Source organism: Stegodyphus dumicola, chromosome 10 (genome assembly GCF_044657685.1).
Source record: "Stegodyphus dumicola isolate Sdum_Otavi_A_Nest chromosome 10, ASM4465768v1".
In the NCBI taxonomy this organism is placed as follows: Eukaryota; Metazoa; Arthropoda; class Arachnida; order Araneae; family Eresidae; genus Stegodyphus; species Stegodyphus dumicola.
The window spans coordinates 143,893,208-143,911,865 of NC_140777.1; the positions used below are offsets into that span (position 1 = coordinate 143,893,208).

General features: G+C 31.6%; 1 protein-coding gene across 1 annotated transcript in view; it reads right to left on the bottom strand.

Annotated features, from left to right (window-relative positions):
* Positions 1 to 18,204, bottom strand: part of LOC118190756 (sodium/calcium exchanger 3-like) — a 134,344-nt gene extending 116,140 nt beyond the window's left edge. The window contains exon 1 of the mRNA XM_035361528.2: positions 18,019 to 18,204. The gene's annotated coding sequence lies outside the window, so the exon portion shown is untranslated. The remainder of the gene's footprint in view (positions 1 to 18,018) is intronic.
* Between the last annotated feature and the right edge of the window lie 454 nt (positions 18,205 to 18,658).

An 18,658-nucleotide genomic window follows, 5' to 3' on the forward strand; every position in this document is an offset into this window, starting at 1 on the left:
AATCCTACAAATAAAAGACAATCCTACAAATAAAAGACAATCCTACAAATAAAAGACATTGTAATGATTAGTCGCACTATTAAAAAATGGGTTCAAAAGGAATACTACCGAAAATGCTACCATGAGCTAATCGCGACAGAAGACTTCGCAACTACTGACATAGCAATATAGCTTCTGGAATATGGTTTTTGTTTTACAAATCAGCATTTTCATACCATAATTAGTCTGTATTTATCTTTTCATTCAGTTTGAAATGTTGCAATAAGGAAAACCGCAAAATGCATTTCAAGGAAGAAGGAAAAAGATGCTCTTGGGGAAGGGGGGAAAGATTTGTTTGCCTCATGCAATTTTGACATGGTCGTATTCCAATATTTTTTTAATGACTATTTCTATACGAAGTGAATTGTTAAGTATGAAACATGAATCAGTTCTAAAGAGGAGTTAGGCAGAGCTGAAAAATTACTCTTTATGGTAATTCGTTACAGCACAATTAAGGAAATTATATTGCATGGAAATAAATTAGTGACAGATTCTACAGTATTATTCAACAGGAAACAAATATAGTACTGAAACACTTTTTGGTGAGAAGATGTCTCATATCATCTGTATTTCTCTGTTTGCGTCAAAACAATGCAATTATTTTTTTAATGAGTTTATGTAATCTGCTCAAAAACTATTTGAAAAACGCCGAATACCAAAGTACTCCTGCTAACAATGCTTTGCATTTTTTCTTCTCCTTTTGTTCGCAAAATACGCAAACTTCTAAAAAGAAATAAACTAAAAATGCATTAACCGTGAGAAAAATATAATCTAAGAAAAATATAAAAAATAAAACATAATACAAAATCTGGCAAACTTAATTTTAAAAAATCTGATATGGACACCACATGACTTCATTGTATGGCTTATTAAATTATACACATTTTTTGCTGCATTTAATTTAAACGTATTTCTTGGAATTTCTTCGAGATATATTTCTCATTCAATTAATTTAGTTCTCAGTTCGCGACAAACAAAAATACATAAAAACTCAAAACATATTCATTAAAAATTGTAAAATACAGAAAAACATAAATCACCAAACACAGTTGAAACAGTTTAAGAAAACAATTTTTACAATTAAAATTAGAGTTTCTACGCAAAGACAAGCAATTAGGCCAGTGGGCAAGAAAGCAGATTTTTTGGTGCACAAAACTGAAAGCTTACTTTTGGTCTCCCTCGGCAAAAAGACATTGAAAGCGCAAAACTGACTTAATTTACTGAATATTTACTGAGTTTCAAACGTAATTAATGGCCTTCTTTAGGCTTAACTCGTCACTTAAACTTTTACATTGCTGACAGTTCTATAACTATTGCATGCAGATTAACTAAAGGCATAGAAACCGTATCCGAAACATAAAAACCACATAACTCAATCACTTTTAAAGCAAAAAGGGCACAATTTACCAACATAGGAGAATAAAAAATATAAACTCACTGAGCCAGATAACAGAGAGAGAATATATATATTTATATATGATTGGCGCAGCTGATTGCGATGAAAAAGGAAGGGGAAATGTACAATTACATGACAGTCTCATATACAAAATTCCAATGTTCTATGGCTATTCGTTCTTGAGTTATGCAAGATACATACATACGTGAGATATACATACGTGAGATATATCAAGAAAAACCTCTTCTGAATCCATTTAACAATTCTTTTTTGGCAAAAAAAAATCCTTTATTCTGTCCGTACGTACAGATGTCATGCAGAAACGTCGTTTAAATGGTTTCGAGAGCAGTTAGAATGGTATTTTAGGTGAAATATGATACTCGAAATTTTTTGCGATTACAATACTTCCTTTACTTCGTATAAAGGAAGTAAAAGCATTCACGCCGGCTGTTTCAGTCGTAGCTTCAGCATTAGATACTGCAAGCCTTTAAAAGTATTTAGTGAACTTTTTAAAAATAGTTTATAGATAATAATCATGTGTTAATCTATAAAATATTTATAAAATTTTATAAATATTTTATAGATTAACACAAGAGAAGGAGAACAAAATTCATGTATAATGTTCACATTAAAGACTTCTATAGCTTAGTGCTTCCATCACATTGGATTTCATTACGCTACAATTTATAATTTTGCAATTATGATTTACAATTTATGATTTTACATTTATCTGCATTCACGATTTATTTAGTGTGGCGAATTGAGTTCTGAGACAGACTACTATTTAATGCGGTTTAAGATATTTAAATTATCTTTTCAGTTGCTTAAAATGAGTGATTTAAAAGCAATGTACGTATTTCCCAGCAATTTATAATTTTATTTCATTTTTTAATAATGCAGCTATTTGATACAATTAAATAAATCATCTAAATGATAATTTTTAAACATTTGCTAAATTATTGCATCCGTCTTTAAAAGCATTTGCACAATTATTGCATCCTTGGAAGTAAAAGATGGTTCAAGCACTGTACGTACTTCGGTACAAAGTAATCAAACCAATAATATTTTTTTAACTTTATGTCGTTTTCATGTAATTCTATAAAAAGTATAAAAAGGTATTAATTGTTAACAGAAATTAGCAAGTTAATTATACTTCAATTTTATATAATATTTTTTAATAAATTAATTAAATATTGTCTTTTTCATTGTTAAAAGTTCACATTTTACAGTTTTGTTACAGTTCTACACTGTATAATTTCTTTATAAGCACCAACTATTTTTTTTACTCTTTTATAAGAGCATGAACATTTTGAAAGGAAAAACGATAGAGAGGAAAAACTTAGTTTAGTGAGTTTAAATAGTGCGTACTATGTTCGGAAGTATTTTAAAGTCTATAACTGAGTTTATTGCAAGTGTTTCTCCTTTTCTAATAAGAAAGCATTCAAACGTGTCTATGGCGTTAATTTCAAACAAACAAGAAAAGAACATATGTGTTTTACAACGCTCTAATAACAGAAGCATCGAACAAGGTTTGTTGAACTTAGAATATAATGTTGATGTTTTTGTTTATAAATCGCTCGAGCATTAGTAACTGAACAAAACACACACACACACACACACAAAAAAAAAAAAAAAAAAAAAAAACTATTATGATGTACGCAAAAACTATCAGCAACTGAAGAAATGTAAACTCCGAATGACGATGAATAGGATAATTAGCGCACACTATGATGAATGAAGATAAATACGATGACACATTTCTGATAACCTGAGATAGCGTTTGCATTACTTTTTCGGTTGATTTTACAATAATAAGTCGTCAAGTTTTTTTTTTTTTTTTAATTTTATTTTTTATTTTTATTGTCTTATTATATTTTATTTATTTATTTATTTTTTAGAACAGCCACCTTTATCGGTATAGCCGTAAGCGGTGCCATATCATTACCTTCAGGTTCGAATTCCGAAATCCTCATTTTGAGAATCAGTTCGTATAAAATCTCGAAATAGGAGAAAATTCAAAATTAAAGAAATTTATAATATTAAGATCTTTAAGAAAATCTTTGAAAAGTTCTTCTTTTATACTTCGTAATCCCAAGCAAGCAATTACCATGCTTTGCACTTTACTTTTAACCTCTTCAGCTTTTAATGATTGCCCAAAAGGGATCTTTTAAAGTTTAATATGGTTTATCAGTAGAAATAACTGGTAGAGATGGCCGAAGTTTGCACAAGCGAAACATTTTATAGAATGTTAGGTAAATATGCATTTAGAATAACATGGGAACGTTATATAGTTCTGCATATTTGAAAAGGAAAAAACTATGTAATGTAATTCTATAAATATTTAATGCTTTTAATTAGATATATTATGAATTAAATGCATTTTTATTTAAATCAATCAGATTCAAAAATAAAAAATAATATACTTAAGAATTGCATCTATTGCTTTTAAATAGTTTAGTTTGTTAATTAATAACATACAGATTAATTATGAAGGAATAGTATCTTACATTTTTCCAAATGGCAACAGACTCGAATGAAAAATGAAAGGACGCATTAAAGTATAACAAAGCAAAATCGTGTTTCGAGAGTAATAAATACTATTGAAAGGTACTGAATATGTGCAGAGGAGATGAATTTTAGTCTGGGATAATGTACTAATTAATGGAAATACAAATATATTCAATAAATAAAACGATTATAGTACACAAGGTAGTACAAATCATATATAAACTTAAAATATAATATGAATTTCGATAAACAAAGTGATTAATCATTCACCCAGTAATGTTTCAAAACATAAAGAATTATATTTTTAAAAGATAAAAATACTAAGTTTAATTAATGTTCGCATTTTACGCAATAACTCATTTATTTCAGTTACTGCTTGAATGGAACTGATTTTTATAACAACCTTTTTCAGCAAAAAGTAATATTCTATTGCTTATTATTAACAGACTTTTGGAGACTCTGATTCTTTTTATTATTTTTTTCTTCATGTGGTGATCACAGAAATTAAAAATGCAGTGCTGTTCCATACAGTTTTAATTCTCTGTAGTGATAATTTAAAAAAGTCGTATTTAATACCGATGCTTCTTTATATACTCAGAAGAACCAGTTGTTTTCAGAGATGATAACCACAGGAGGATTCATTGCAATATAAACGAAAAAATGTCAAGCGCAATGACAATAAATAGCGAGGAACCAAGGGGGACCCCTTATTAAGATTTTTAAGTTCGGTATTAACTAAAGTAATTACGTTACAATTAATAAAAAGAAAACACCACAATGAATAAACTCAGTCACCAATACTAAATTTTATCACATTTTAAATGTTGGACTTTCCAAAATCAAATATTTAACCGAAAGCACCATTAGTAGTTAAACAAGTAATGACTAATTTTCTTCTTAAACAATAGAACTATTAAGTAGCGGAAATACATACTCAAGAACCAGGTTATTAGCCACGTAACTTAATAGTGAAAGAGCAGCCACATCGGAGAATATGGATTCTATGACATGTCGAAACTACTATTGATGTATTCTAATCATGGTTGTCGAAATTAACCTCTCCATTTCTCTGTCTCATATGTGTTTTTGAATCATAGCTTATAATTCTTCACCATTCATCCAACTATGCACAAGCTGCTATGTATCTGTATAACACTGTTTTGCCCCATAAAAACAAGTCTTACTTCTTATGCAGAAACTAATATAAAGGAGACCTTGATTACCAGAAGGTCTACTCAACTGATACTCGTTACAGACCCTAAACTATGCCCGATTGGATTTAAAAAAAAAAAAAAAAAAAAAAAAAAAAAACCCCACGAATGATTACCTAAATTATCCACCCCTTTTTGTATATAAGTTATGAAGTCTCTTCTTCTTTGATAGCATCAAATGTACGAAACTTCTAAGACCGCAAGTGAAATCACTGCCTTGTTAAGTACCACAGAAACTAAGAAAAGGTGTTAATAGCCCTTTTCTTTAAACAAAATTTAACAGGAGCCCACTCTACTTACAGAATAGCCAGCATATATGGCTGAAATCAAAGGTAGTGAATTTGATTTAAGTAAGTAATAGAAATTAACCCAACGCCTATACGGATAGAGCACAAGTTGCCTCTGATCTAAAGTCGGCGTGACGAGAACGGCAAATTACCGAGCCTAAGGGCGAGAATAACGCAACGCCTCAAAATTCTGCTCTCAAGAGAATCGATTAGCGACGTGGCCTTCAGAAGGTGGATCATGTTCTGATTTAACCACTAAAAACTGCTTTTAAATACTATCTGCTGTCTACCTCATTTGAATACACGCGAGCTAAAAATGTACATTCTGGTGGGAAAATGGGAAACGAGAAGGACAGAAAAGCACCACAGCTCGGTGGAGTTTTTCCAAGACCAAGCTTCCACAACCTCGATGCAGATAGAATTTAGAATTCAAGTTGTCAGGATCGAATAACGCTGTTTTCGAACCATGATCAAACGTCAACTTTGTACACTCTAAATCCCTCAGAGTGGAATTTGCAGAATGACAGCAGCTTTTGCTCCGTTTCGCGTTAAAAAAAACGCAGGTTTACTGTCTTGGTAACAGAATATATTTCGTCACCTGCAATTATGAGAATGGAGAAGGAAATGAGTTGAGAGACAGAATGCCCCCCCCCCCCGTCGAGACAGAGCGCCCGAACATGTTCTGAAGCTCGCCATTTCATGTTACATGTATTTAGCAGCTGTATCTTCGGGATGAAAGGGTCTTGTCACAGCGTAATGTTTATGATAATTATAAGGTTATAGAATCATTAGGTTTATCGATGTCAGGAAACTGAAGAAATTCACAATGCTATCGCCGGGATTCGAACTTCGGACCTTCCATTACACGTAGGGTGTGCTATCCAGTTACACTACGAAGGCACGCGGAGAGGAGAGCGAAAACACTTTATAAGGTTATAGAACCATTTTCATTTATGGCATATTTACGTGCAAGGTTTTGTCATCAATTTCATTTCGTGTTTGAATTATCCCATCTACAGAACATTTGGGGTACGAGAAATCATAATATATGGTACTTCAAAGATGTTCACCTTCATCTCTCTCTCTCTCTCTATATATATATATATATATATATTTAAAATACAGACCACGTTCTGAATACATTATAACAGCCCGTGTACTAAATAACATGCACTAGTAATTACTTTTTATATGTACATAGCACTGGTATCCGTTTGTTTGTACGATAGTACGTAACAGATGCTCATCTACTACTACTAACATTGCTTAAAGTAATATATCTTGAGTTTTTCTGCTAATTAAGTAAATAGTGTTCTCATAAGAGAAATTCTTGCAAATGTTGTAAATTTGGGTGAAAGGTTTAAGGAATTACTTTGTATACATTGAATCGACGCTGTCATCTCTCTTTCACCTGACACTACAAACTACCAGTAATTCCATCTCATCATTAGCTTATCAAATGTTCTTCGTAAAACTGTAAATTTAAGTTGTAAGGAGATTCAATTAAGTACACTTAGTTAAAAAAAAAAAAAAGCAGTAGTTTAATAGCAATATATTCTAAGCTTATTGCCAAACACTTAAAACTGAAATAGATTGTTCAATCTTCTAACATCAAACCAAATATGATGTAATGTAAACAAATAAAGATTTAAAGAAACTTGTACAAACTTATGTACATTCTCTGTTGGTTTAGCATAGATAAGCTCATAATAAGCTTCTTTATGGGCTACTGTATACTTTAGTTCAATTGTCAAACTAGTTTGAATTATAAACAAAACAATAATCAACTGCAGTTGCTGAAATGTAAAGTTACGCAGAGTGTGACGGTTTTCACTTTTTACATTTTTTGATGGGAAAAAAGAAAAGGAAAGGGCACAGGAAAAGCGCGTTGAATAATAAAATTTTTCCTCTGTAGTTAAAGTAAATATCTCACGAATTCAAATAAGAGTTTTTTAATTCGAACTTTTGAATTTTCAAACGCAAAAATTATTCGATACTGCAAAGTATTTCACAGCAAAAGGTAATAGATGTTTTAATAACATTTTTCTAGACCTTGATGAAGCAAAAAGGAAATTTTGGCACACAGTAACTGTTTTTTCAATATAAATAAATTTAATCACAAGATTCAATCTTTTATTGCTATTCAAAGAGAGGGATTTTTTTTCCTTTATTATTTTTTCCTCACAGAATATGTTAAAAAACATAAAATTAATTCGATCAACCTTCTCATTGCAACTATCTCGTTGCATCTGGTATGAAAGTGACAGTATTTCTGAGAACATAAATAAACATCAGCATCGAAAATTACTTCTTTTAAGTTAGTTTTTATTTATTTATTTATTTATTTATTGCAGTAGTTTCTTGCAGAATTCTTTTTAGTCAGTTTAATCCAATACCAAAATACTGCAAAACAACTCTCTAAATAACGATATTTGTTTTAATTAGACCGTATGAAACATTTAATTTTTTGTCAAGTGATTAAAAATTTTTAATTTTCCAAGATTTAACAATTTTGGAAACTGAATTTTTTCTTACAGGAGGAAGAAAGTTAACCCTTAACCAGTTCTATAAATAAACTTCAGTGTTTCTAAACTGGTCTTTTCTCCCAGCATTTAGCTGTAGTTGTTAATGGCTTTATAGACAATTACGTGAAAAGATAACCGATCCCCTAATACTTCCAGCGGTTTTGCTTTCATCCATGACTTTCCTTGACACTCTGCTCAATGCACCTGAAATGTCCAATGGTTCGCTGTATCTGAAATGAGCTGGAAGCAAACTTCCCAAGTGCTCACTGGTATCGGGACAGTGGCAAGTGGCTTCTAAAATGGATTAGTGAACTTCAACTGCAAAATTCGCTCTTGTGATATTTTGTGAAAAGGGAAAAACAAGAATTTATTTCTTGAAGTTCTGCGAAATATCTAACATATATTCATATTCTTTCTAAATTCAATTAATCAGATGCTCATATCTTTTTTGTGTATCGTTGAAACTTTAATTACTTCGCAAATAATATTAAACAACAAATTTTTTTTGTCAATTATAAATCAGCAGCAAAATTTTTCCGAAACAACAAACTCTCAGAGACATCTTGCAAAGCATGGTCCAACCAAGACAGAAGAGAAAGACTCCAAAGTACAACATAAAATTAGCAAAGCAACAAATTTTGTGTTTGGCTAATTTTATATGGGTCCAACGTGAGAAGCGTCTCCCACAATTGCGATAACAATGTGCAGTTAGAAAATTCGCGAACCGGAACAGTAAATAATTCGCTTCAAGATATAGTAAAATCTCTTTTAGTGATCATTTTCCTAAGACAACGCCCTGAAAATGTCAACAATTTCTGAAAGCATAAATAAGCACTGATGATGAACTTTACCGCTCTGTGATGACAACTTCCATAGCAGATCAAAATCATCCGGAACTGTAGGCTTAGATAAGATTCACTGCATTTTAGAAACACTTTTTGATTTTTCCAGAAACTTTTTAACCGGATACAAAATTCTTAATTTGTTTCTCTGAAAGCGGTTTCTCCCTAACCTAATTTAACAGAAAGTATTGTTCTTTAACTGGTAAAAGAAACATGTTGTTCTTGATTACCTTGAAAACCTTAGCTTATTTAATACAGTTTTTGTTAGAATTAATACAATTAAATAAGAGAAATGTGTACGTAAATATTACTAGAGGAAATGAAAAAATTGTTACAACCTCGCACAGTTTACTAGAGAAAATCAATAACAAAGTTTATTTATAATGCACTAGAATGTTATATTATCTTTGGAAATTATACAAAATATTAGGTTGTACATCATAAGAAATCACAGAAAGTATAACATGTATTCAACTAAAAACATTATTGGCAATCGTCATTCAGAAGCGTTAGCATTCTTAAATGGAAATTTTATTTTCATAACAGATATAAGATAGAAATGGATATGTATATATATATGTATGTGTCTAAAACACCCGGGGGGAACGAAATGGAGTAAATAATATTATTTTCGGCATGAATAACAAAATTGCGAACAACGAATCTACAAATTGCACTTTCACTGTTTTTTTTTAAACAACTTATTTAATTTGTTCAATCAGTTATTTTATATTTTGAATCTGTACTGTCACTTCTTTCTGTCTGTTTTTAAGCCAGAATGCAAATTAGCTCGCGTGTACCTAAGTGAAGGTTTGTGTCCAAAGTGCATTTGCTGGTTCAATCATCCAAACGTTTCAAAATGACATACACCTACTAGAGACGTGGCTCGTTAAGTGGAAGATACAAGTGAATGTGGGGGAAAACCCAAGCTATCATGCTCATTGAAAAGAAAAAAATTTAAGAAAAATATTTGCTTCTATGGCACTTCAAGCCCCTGGGCCTAGCAAGTCCCTTATCTTGTGGTGACCCTCACTAAAACTCTTTCATGGACCCCACACACTACAGCTATTCTACAGAAGTTTCGAGCTCGTAAAGCTAGACTCTTTCCCCTAATTCCTCGAAACAGTGTTTTATCTATAGATACGAGTAATAAGTTACTCATTTATAAATTCATTTTGCGTCCATTACTTTGTTATGCCTGCCCTGTATGGGCTTACTCAAACAAAAATTGCAGGAAGAAACTTCAAACTGCACAAAATTGTACTCTCAGACAAATTACCAACTCTCAATGGTACATAAGAAATTAGAGAATACATGAGGAACTGAGGGTTAGTTTGCTCAGATCGCACTATTACAAGATAGCTAAAAGATTTCATGAAAAGCAAAAATCCGCCAACAATCCTGCTATTAAAATTGCCAACTATGATCCAAATGATCTCACTAATATTAACCGTCCTCTTGCAGTACTCAACGCCTGGATCATGTAACTCCCTGCTTGCTCTTTTGCTTATATTTTCATTGTATATAACTATGCTCTGCTTACTTATTTATTGCTAGCCTTATGCTTTATGTGCTTTATTATGTATCATACCTACCACACACTAATTATATAATTGCATTGTGTCATTTTTATATAACCTTCTGCTGCGTACCTTTACCATGTAACTGCCAATGGATTCGAGGTGTCATTACTCACACTTAATATTGTAACACGCTACTAACCTATGTCTTTCAGAACATCTCACCAGCTCGACCGTCCTGCGCTTCCAGATTCTAGTTTTGTGCTAAAATCTCAGCTTCTAATGCTTTTCTTTTAAAAAAATTAATATTTGCCTTTGCCAAAAAATTTTTTAACAAAAATTATTAAAAAAAAAAAAATATCTCATGCTTATCCTTTATATACCTTTATCAGGTTATGATCAGGTACCCCCGGGTGTACCGAAACACCATTCCACTGGAGGTGAAGGTTTGTGATTGTTTAGACAGACTGTGTTTGCCTAGGGAAGGGCAAGTTGCTGTTCTAAGATAAGAGTTCCTTTTCTCGATAGTCCATTATAACTGTCGATAGGATTCACGCCGCTGAAGCTCTTACAGCCAACTTCGCTATTAATTTACTTTACGTAGCTTTTGGCTATTAGTTATTTAGATTTAATTTTGCACTAAATTTCTATTTTGAGTTCTCGCTATAATTGCTGGCTGATTTGTAAGCACTAAGTGTGCTGTCTGTTCATCTTGGTTTTAAAATAAAGAGTCTTTTACACTCTTCTCAAATCTCTATAGTGCTTTGAAGACACAGCAATTTTGTCACAAGTACATTTAGCAAAAAGGCCGAAACCTTACAAAGTATTATGTGCGTTTCATTTTTAATGTTTTTATATTGCTAAAAAAAACAAGTATATATTGTACGAGATACATATAGGGGTTTCAAAACTGCATACACTATTTAACAAGTAGTAAGTTATTTAATTTTCCTTCCTGTAAATTTTAATCGATTTGGATGGAGCTAAATAAGTTTGAACAAAGGAAATTTATGTTACAGTGCTAACAGAAGTTCAGAAAGGCAACTAAAGCGCAAAACCAGCTTAGGAGAGGGTTTTAAGTAGATCCACGTGTGCAACTTAACATCACTCAAATTAGAAATACGTTTGAAGTAAATAAAATTTTTCTTAATATCTGCAAGAAGCGTTTTAATAAGATCATGGGCATAGATATGCTTCACGAAATAAAGAAAGGTTATAAGGTATTTCTCCCGCCTTCTTAGCATGCCCTCGTATTGTAGTGGCCAGCACACTCGGCGCGTATTCGAGAGGTCCATGGTTCGAGTGCCGGCGAAGGCACTGCTCATTTTTCATCTCTCCTGCTTTCAAAAAATACCTATTGTTTCTACAAGGTAATGGAAAAGTACCGCTAGGAAAACATCTGCAGCGACAATATCATGAAATAGTCAAAACAAAGTCAGGTATCTAATGCATTTCAAAGTACTGTCACAGAAAAGATGCATTCCAAGAAAAATCATTCTTACAAAGAAGTTGATCTGGATCGGAGAGTTCAGCTTTGTGAAAGGTTCTGGACAGTTAGTTTCCAAGAAATATTGCTTCGAGCAATGAAGTTAAATTGAAATTAAATAGATCAATAAATCGCCATAATTGATGTAAAGGGCAAGTATTGAATGATCATACACACAAAATACTGAGTGAATTTATTTTTGATTTTGTGATTCTACTGCTTTGAGTTACTAGAATTGAACCAGACTGAAAGTAAGAATCGACTCAAAACAACAAAACAAAGCTCTTTTTTTTTTTTTTTTTTTTTTTCTTTTTTTCTTTTTTTTAAATGAGAATTTTAAATTTTTTTAAAATTTTTAATATACGTAACATTGACTTTATAATCATACAATGTGCGTATGCACTTTTTAAGACTGTGTATCTGAAAAGTATTGCATAGAAACCAAAGCAGACGTTTCTCAAAATTAAATGCATACCAAACATTTAAACATGTTTTTCTCGAGGCAGCAATTTCAAAGATTCATATTTTCTGGCGTGGTACTGATAACCTATGAGCGATATTAAAAAGGAACAGGAGGAGACGGACATATAATGATCAATAGAAAACAGACAGGCAGACAGATTTCATGAGCATATTTTTTTATAGGACTCGCTGCTTCCTCAATTACTGAACGCGTCGCATGAAACATCTACCATTCAATCACAATAGCGATAAAATTCAAAATATTTCTTCTAAGCTGAAAATTTATTCTACTTACTTTTTTTTTTCTTTCAGAAATGATAAATAATCTTCGACAGCATTTGGTTTGCATAAAAAAATAGTGCTAATTTAGAAATAAAAAAATTATTGTTCCCGTTATTTAAAATTTAATACAGGTGTCTTATGTTTTCCCGTTTACTTCTGATTTTATCTCGTCGCTTTCTTTAATTTTAATCTAAAAATAGACTATTTAGCGTTATGCACTGCATTAAGTTTTATTTAAATGCAAATCATGACTCTATCACTTCCTTGAGTAGTATGAATAACATATAAAATGCTTCAAAAACAGTGCAGTAATTCTCTTGAACGGTTAATCGTAGACCGAAGGTTTCAGTCCAAGAAATCAATCAAATAAACTAGACTTTCATATTATGATAGTTTTGATGATGTGACGCTTTTTAACTAAATCATACGACGTTTAAATTTTTATGCACGTCTTTTGCAGAGAAAGTTCTAATAAATAAATTGCCCCTTAGTAAAGGTATTTTGTGGATGACGTTTCATAATGCACAAAATTCACTATAAAAAAAATTACCAAACTTGTATGGATTAAATCACTTTTACCAAGTGAGAAAAGGTCGATTTTAGAAGTCACTCAGAACTGAATTTCATCAAGTATAAAATGAAGAATTTTAGCAGTTGTGCAAAGGGAAACTAGAAAACCTATGCTGAAAATTTTCTGTCGAAATATAAAAAGATCTATTTTATACATTTTCATTCTTAAACTTAATATGCGTAGTTATCTTAATATGCATAGCTGTCTTCATATTTTCATACGGTTTCCGTAACATTTAATACAGCAATTTCAAACGTTCGAAAATTCTGTTTTTTTTCCCTCCTTTCCCAAAGGGCGTTAACCCAGAAGGGCTATTAATTTCGTTTTGGTATTTTGCGGCGTTTCACTGCAAACGATTTTTCACTTTTCAAATTATTGCAACCACATATTAGAGCCATGCATGATATTTAAAGAAATTAAATAATGAAGAATCTGCATGAAAGTATGTATGTTTCACGTACTGTGAAAAAACAACGGTACCTACAATCAGACATCAAATTTTGGATAACGTAGTCGTCCATTCGAATACTGGCACCTGGAAGCCCGAATTTGGAATTTGTTTTATTATCTATTTCATATTTTGTAAACCTTTTATTATCTATTTCATATTTTGTAAAACTTTTATTATCTATTTCATATTTTGTAAAACTTTTATTATCTATCTCACATTTTGTATATTTTGTAAAACTTTTATTATCTATCTCATATTTTGTACATTTTGTAAAAATTTTATTATCTATTTCATATTTTGTAAAACTTTTATGAGATTTCGATTAACAAACTCAACGATTTCAAAGCGAGCAATGGCAACATTGGAAAAAAAAAAAAAAAATCGCCAGTGCGCGTCGGAAATTCGATCGAAGAGCATGATATTTAATAAATAAAGGTAATACACAAAACGTTTAAAAAACCCCCATTTGGGCGTAATATAAAATCTGAAAGCTTTCGAATTTTCTTTAATTTGTTTTACCCCATGTGTGTGTGTGTATGCATGTGTGCTGTGGCATTTTGCCAAGAAATTTTTTTATTAATATTTTCTTTCCCAAGCTGTGCTGTATACAAATTTAAGTACATTTTTACTGAAGTGTGGCGTAACCAGTACTGAAGTAATTCGAAAGTCTAGCTTATTTTATTTTTTTTAATTAATACGAGTAACTGATACTATTGTTCTACCAGAGCTGCCTTTCGGAGAAATTTTCTCTCGCGATATTGTTTAGCCATACTGAATAACTTCATATCATGCGATATTCTTATAACACGTTGTATTATTCCTAACATATATGTTAACGTTTATTTTATGTTCTGTGTCTATGTTATTTCATATTTTTTCACAAAAGTTCTAATAAAATATTGTTGATATTGTTTTCCGATCAGTTAATGAATTGATAAATATGAAATCAGTTCTTTCCTTTGTCATTGCGGCACACTTAAAAATGGCACTAACATTTAAACGACACTAATTTCAAGCAACAAATGATAAATTCATATTTTAAAGGCATGTTAAAATGATTTCAATTTTATTACAATTATAAATGAATTATTATGAGATAAAGTTATTTATTCTTTACTTACTTACTACGTATCTTCAACTATATTTATAATTTTCAAATAAAAAGGAATTTCTTAAACGAAACGTTTACATTTTAATGAGATATTTTTTATTGTTTAGTGAAATTCTGTCATATCAGAAGGCTACTTCATTTTCTTGACCTAAGTTTCTAAAGGTGATATCGAAATAACGTTTTTTATGTTTAGCATTGACACCATTAATAAAGTTATTTATACTATTATTCTTTGAAGCTATAGAAAATAAGAATTCAGTAGTTTATTATAATTCTTTTTATAGCATGCTTGTTCGGGTAAGCTAAATTAAATAACTAAATAACCCATTTAAAAAATTCATAAAATCTTTGTTGTAATACCAATCTCAATACCAAACTAAATATCGCACTGACGTGACACTGAAGCCATATCAAACTTGTTGACAGCGAACCCTTTTAAATGAACGCTAAAATCCAATTAAATGTAACACTAAAATAACAACGAAATCCTAGTTTTATCCTCTGAAAATAATACCGAAATCCTTTTGAATTTCTAACCCCGATGTAAACAATAACATATAAAATGTTCTATCATGTTCCTTCTTAAACTAGATTGCATCATTAAACTTAGATAATGTAATTCAAGGGCCATCTCTTTAACTCGATAGCAAATGTGATAGATATCTTTATTACCTTGAGGAACGGTCTTTTCCCCCTCAAATTAAGGGTTTATTACAACTAATTAAAAGTTAATTAAATCATTATAATTATAATAAAAAGTTAACTATTTCATTATAATTTTTCATTATTATTGAAATCATTACAAATTTCATTATAATTATAAGATATGCATACTGTCCGAAGAAGCATTTTAAAATTCATAACATAAAAAGCAACAATGTGTAAGAATGTCAATCGTGGTAACATATAGAATAATTAAAAAAGAATTTAACAATCAATTTCAGATTTCAAAATCAGTTTCCGATAAATAAAATATACACTTAAAACTAACTTTTTGTGAATTTCTAATCACCTTAAATGAAATTAAATCGAGTGAGTCTAAAGTACTCAAATTCAAAGTTATTGTAATTCCCAGTCGCGTCGAATTCGATTTATCCAACTCTTCGCTAAATAATAAAAATTTATGATTTAAGAGAAAAGTTAGCCTATTATCGATGAAATTTAACAGGATCTCTTTTAGTGTATGAAAAATGTGCAGACTTTGGAAAATTAAGTTATCTGCAAAAGTTCTCTGATGCCTCTTCTTTGGCCTATTCTTTAGATTTGACACATAGCGATGGATGAAACACTTTCCGGTTTATATGGCAATATGCCAATCAAAGTCGCGCTGTCCGCAATCAACCTGTATTTGATTTCCATTTGATCTCTAAGTTGGTATAAGACCGGAGAACACATTCTTCAACACCTCACCGAATACAACATTTCCGGGAATTTGTGTTTCAGGAATTTTATGTGGCTGGGAGCTATGATCCTTCTTTCTTATAACTGGTTGGTCTATGCAAAACTCAATATTTTCCTCATTGTCATAAAAAACATGGAAATAAAAATGGCGTTCGAATTAGTGTTGAAGAACGCAGTTCTATGAAAAGTTGTTCGTCGCGTTTCGCGTTCGCAGTTGTGATACGGATATCAATACGATAGCTATGCGTCAGAGATGGGTAACACAACTACCTAGTTTTGACCCTTGTATACATAAAGATCCATATGTAATGATTCCAAGAATTACAATAATTTTATTGCATTGCAAAATTTTTAATTTGTGGAAAGCAATTGATTCAAGAGTCAGAAATATCATACGGATAACGGGATCTTGAAAACAGCGGTATAATTCAGTCATGGCTACTTTCTTACTGTTAAGCATAGTTACGTTTCATAAACCTCTTCTTATTTTATCAGTTACTTCAAGTATTAGATAAATATGCATTTAAATGAAAGAAACTTTTCGTGGAGATCGATGATCACTCAGGATAAAATTTTAAAAGCTGACAGAATGTTATACCTGTGCGTTGAATTTAAAATCAAAAATAGAATAGTGGCATCTTGAAGGCATTTAATATTTTATATAGCTCTGATATTCTTCAACGTACAGCGCAGCATTAGTATTAATATGGTTTATTTTTTCAAATATGATCAACAACAGTGACTGGATGAATTGTTTTGTACATTTTTATCATAACCGTGATTTTACTCTTGCATAATTTATAGTTTAGTCTCTTTCAAGCGGCAGGCTATTCAGAAACTGCTAATTAGAATTTACATGTTAAAAAATTGGTAGAAACAATTAACTACTGCACATATTTAAACAGATGTGAAGTCAAAATTGTACATTCTAGTTAAAGGACGAGTTGATAGATTAAACAGTTTTACAGAATAAAATCATGAATTTTGTTATATTTTTGTGAAGCAGTTTTCAGTCAAAATTTTAACTATTTCTTGCGTGAAAACTGCTTCACAAAAATCTAACACTCTGCACCCTTAACACCTAATCCAACATGTGACCTTCAGATAGCTGAAACTTCGCGTTAAACTTACACTGCAAGAGGACATGAGAAAAATTTGTGATTTTTTACTTCAGATTGACTCCGCCATCTCTGAAAGCGACTGAGTTTAGGTAGGACAACCACTAGCAAAGTAATTTAAGTTTAGGAGATGAGTTATCTTTTAGCATGTGCTCCGGATATCTGCCTAAGGGGAGGAATGCCTTCGTGGAGGACTTTCTAAGGAAAACTAGCTCCTATGTACATTACACAAGGGGAAAAGCACGAAAACGCCCATGCAGTCACCCCATTCGCTGGGATTCGAACTTACACATTACTGGGACCGAATTATCAGTGTTCAGCGACTTTACCGTCCGACCGCTGGTGGGCTAAAAAATATGGTAGTTGTATACATAGATTTTGTTGAATTCATTCGATCATTTTCAGCTTTTTCAGGACTAACAATACTTTCTCTGCAGTCCTGACTCAAACAAGAAAATCCTCTGAACTTGAATTAACCATAGCATCGCAAAGGAATGAAATATGTACATTATAGAAGAAAAGATGCATATAAAAATTTATGATTTGAGCATTTATATGAGTTTAAAAAAATTGTTCGCGCAGATTTTAAGTTTTACGAATTATTCAGTTACTTCTCTAAGCAAAATTAATATCCTTCTATAATATCTCATGGAACGATCCTACCATCCTTGAATTAAATAAATTCTCAAATGATTTAGAAAAGTGCATTCCATATGGAACAAAACGATAGGTTTATGTTAATTTACTCGCAGAAATAAATAAACACCGCTGTAATTGAAACATTTAAAGAAGAGAGAAAAATACTCACTGTGAAGCGAGATCAGAGGCGCCACCGGTTGTTATGGTAGTCCACTGTCACATTGACAGTCACGAACTACTGACAACAAACGCCGAAAACAGTCCTCTTCGTACTATTTTCTGAGCTGCAGTCACTCGATCGTATCGCCAACGCAACGCGGTAACCAGAAATTCTCCTCCGCCGCGAAAGCGTGACGCATACAAATCCCGAACTAGGGCTCGCAGTCAACAGGTCACGATTGGCGGTATTTGGCGGCGGAATTTCAGCCATTTTTGACTAAAGATCTCCCGCCTTTTATTGAACCGGCGAAATGAGCGTACCGCGGTTTTCGATGTAAGTTGTTTTTTGCTTATATATTTGCTTATATTACGCCAACGCTGAATGAAGGAAATCATGTTCGTAGGGGATGAGACAGATTGTATGTGGATTCTTGACTCATAACTTGTACTGATGAATTCTTGACTCATTACTTGCATTGAAGGAAAAGAATCATACAGCTATTCAGTATAAAACTGCAGATATGTGTATTTCTCGGATTAAAGATTTGAAATTAAACTATAAATCGCGCTGTTGTCCTCATCCTATGTAAAATATTAAATTTAAATAAAAAATGCCAAATAAATTTTTTCTTTCAAAGTCATGAAATAAT